This window comes from Apostichopus japonicus, chromosome 11 (assembly GCF_037975245.1).
Source record: "Apostichopus japonicus isolate 1M-3 chromosome 11, ASM3797524v1, whole genome shotgun sequence".
Classification (NCBI taxonomy): domain Eukaryota; kingdom Metazoa; phylum Echinodermata; class Holothuroidea; order Aspidochirotida; family Stichopodidae; genus Apostichopus; species Apostichopus japonicus.
The window spans coordinates 9,910,989-9,914,916 of record NC_092571.1 but is presented as its reverse complement, the minus strand read 5'-3'; positions in this window follow the sequence as shown (position 1 = coordinate 9,914,916).

The window sequence follows — 3,928 nt, the reverse complement described above, 5'->3', positions numbered from 1 at the left end:
GAAACATGGACAAAAGCAAAGTTAATGTAGATTTTCTCAACATATATTCAAATTATGTATAAACCTCAACGTTAAGGTACGGTTGTTAACGCTTTGTAATGACAGAATCGCTAATTGTGTTGGCTGTAGTCATAACAGTATTTGCTTGATCTCAAATGTTGACCACTTGAACAAGAAAATTGTTATAAAATTGAATAAACTCTTAACCAACTTTCATAATAATGAAAAAAGGGTATAAACTCCAGTTCAGCGAATGTAATAATCTGCTGAAACAAGGCACAAGGTTTTAAAATGAATCACACACACGAAGCTGAGCGGCAGTCGCATAGAACCTCGACTTATTCACTTATTCAGACCTAGAAGGGTTCCTCTCATCGTATATGACACTAAAGGTTTATAGTAAAACAAAGTTGTCAGTTTAAAGGCAGAGTAGGAAGAATGTAGATAACCGCATTTGTCTCTGATGTAAGACACAGACGGTAAATAGGACAGGAAAAGTGCACCTACTCGGTAATGATCCGTAATGTTTTTTTTCGCTAAATTAATAGCCTCTTGTTTTTGCGTGTATTAATAAATGTATACTCTTCTATCGCATTTTGTGTAGTTCAAAGAGAGAATTATTGTAACATAAAGAATTAACACTTCAATAACTTGAATTTACGGAAACATTTCTCTATAGGGAAGCCCGGTGAGACATTTAATTTGACGACTTATTGCAATATGATTAATTATTAAGAAGTGAATACGTTTATATATATTCACATGAAGTGACGATCCCGTCCATATGTGAAACGATATGTGAGAGTAGACCGTAACATTGATTCACTACGACGGGGATAATGTACCAACGTCAGTTAATGCCTTGTTTTTAATGAACAGCCGATTATTCTGTCTGTATCCATGAAATTACTTTGCTCTTGGACGCTGAGTACGTAAACAAGAAAACTGCTGTAACGTATGGAAATATACTCTTCAGTAACCTTAATTTACCGTTATGTTTTTCTTCTGTTGTTTTCTCTATAGAAAACGATGGTAAGATATCTTATAGTAAAATAATCAAAATAATTAAAACCGAATACGTATATAGACATTCACATGAAGTGAAGATCCATTCGATGAAGTAAATGCTGCCAAAATGATGTTTTTTTAACTAAGTAAATACACAGACAAAAAGTGCATGGTAACGTTATCATGTTTTGAAAAATGTATAAAATGTGAACTTGTTTACAAAATTATACAAAGCGTGTTAGCCAATTGCAAACTAGAGAGTAAAAGGTACACTTCAGTTCAGTGAATAAGCACATTCAATAATCTGATAAAATAAGGCTCAAGCTTTTAGGATAGTATTACCATAAATAGCTGGGAAAGGTATTGTGTAAATAAAACGTTAGTAGTGTTATGTTATATACTCATGATCCAGAGTTACAACCGGACTTCCCTAGACGGTAACGGATGAAAAAAAAGGAGAAAATCAATTTTACTTCAAAGTTATATAACTGAATTAGAATGTTCGAAAGTGGTTAAGTTTCGTTCGGAATATACGGGCGAAATTCCCTTCCACTCCTTACTTTTTCTTTGAATACGGACTGGATTTAACACCTTCCGGTTATCAAATTCAGTTATTGCCATACTTAAAAGTTAGTAAATGACTGAGAAATTGAACTTCGAAAATGAGAAGTTTTACCTAATTATATATTAGTTAGTTGTGAGGTCATGAAAAGTGGCGCATATTCTACAAGAAAAGAAAGCACTTTTCACATCGCTGGGGAATGACTGTTAAGGTCTCCTATCTGTGAGGATTCACGAAGACGGGGTTACTATATCAATTTCACTTAATGCTTTTCACTAAATGAACAGTCAATTGTTTTGGCTGTAATCATAACATTATAATCTGCTCTTGCATGTTGAGTACTTTAACAATAGACTTGTACCATTAAAGTATATACCCCAGTATCGTTAAGTTACTATAATATATTGGCTTCTATTGCAGTGCGGGATACGATATATTTATTGAAGTTGCATAGTAAAAATGACAGATAAGGCGTGGTAATGTTTTCATAAGATAAACCGATGTATGAGTTGTGAACATATATACCAAAACTAGCAAAATAATGATTGAAACCCATATTAGAGTTCAGCGCATAATGAAATATTATAATCTGATATAATCTGCTATAATGATCTCCTTTCCCTAGAGGATTCACGACGACGGGGTTAATATATCAATGCCACATAATGCTTTTCACTAAATGAACAGTCAATTGTTCTGGCTGTAATAATAACATTATACTCTGCTCTCGCATGTTGAGTACTTTAACAATAGACTTGTACCTTTAAGAAATATACACCTCAGTATCGTTAATTTACTATAATATTTTGGCTTCTATTGTTCTCTTTATTGCAGACTATGGTAAGATATCTTAATTAAAGTTGTATAGTAAAAATGACTATATTAATAAGAAATATGTCTAAAGATATTAACATGAGGTGAAGACCCGGTCGATGAAATACTTGCTGCTAAAATGGAATTGTTTGACTATGGCAATGCACAGATAAGGCGTGGTCATGTTTTCATGAGATAAACCGATGTATGAGTTGTGAATATATGTAGGCCTACCAAAACTAGCAAAATAATGATTAAAACCCATATTAGAGTTCAGCGCATAATGAAATATTATAATCTGATATAATCTGCTATAATGATCTCCTTTCCCTAGAGGATTCACGACGACGGGGTTAATATTTCAATGCCACATAATGCTTTTCACTAAATGAACAGTCAATTGTTCTGGCTGTAATCATAACATTATACTCTGCTCTCGCATGTTGAGTACTTTAACAATAGACTTGTACTATTAAGAAATATACACCTCAGCATCGTTAATTTACTATAATATTTTGGCTTCTATTGTTCTCTTTATTGCAGTCTATGGTAAGATATCTTAATTAAAGTTGTATAGTAAAAATGACAATATTAATAAGAAATATGTCTCAAGATATTAACATGAAGTGAAGACCCGGTCGATGAAATAATTGCTGCCAAAATGGAATTGTTTAACTATGGCAATGCACAGATAAGGCGTGGTAATGCTTTCAATATAATAATTAAAACCCATATTACAGTTCAGCGCTTAATGAAATATTATAATCTGATATAATCTGCTATAATGATCTCCTTTCCCTAGAGGATTCACAACGTCGTGAATCCTCACAGATTGGAGACCTTAACAGTCAGTCCCCAGCGATGTGAAAAGTGTTTGCTTTTCTTGTAGAATATGCACGACTTTTCATGACCTCACAACTAACTAAGGAGAAAAAAAGAATTTCTCTTTAAAGTTATACAACTGAGTAAGAATTATTCACAGACAACATGTGCGAGTTGACAGTTAAACAAATTCCAAAAGATAAGGTATACACCCGTGATTAAGGTTATAACCTATCTGTGTGGAATCATTACGACGGGGTAATGTACCAACGTCACATTGTATTTCATGAACAGCCGATTATTCTATCTGTATTCATAATATTACTTTGCTAACTTACTAACGTATGGAAATATGCTCTTTAGTAACGTCGCTTTACGATTATATTTTTTGCTTTTGTTCTCTCTATAGAAGATGAAGGTAAGACATTTTAATTTGAAGACCTATAATAAAATGATCAAAATAGTTATGAAGTGAAAATGTTTATAGACATTCATATGAAGTGAAGATCCTAGAGTAAAGTAAATGAAGACTAACTGAGTCAATGTACATACAAACAGAGGAAACGTCTTCAAGTTATAAAAAGAATTGTTTCTTGTAAACATATATACACAACTTTAACAAATCTTGTTAGCCAACTTGCAAAATAAAAGTGAGTCTAACTAGATAGTATACTACAGTTTAGCGAATAATGAAATGTAATAATCTGAATAAACAAGGATCAA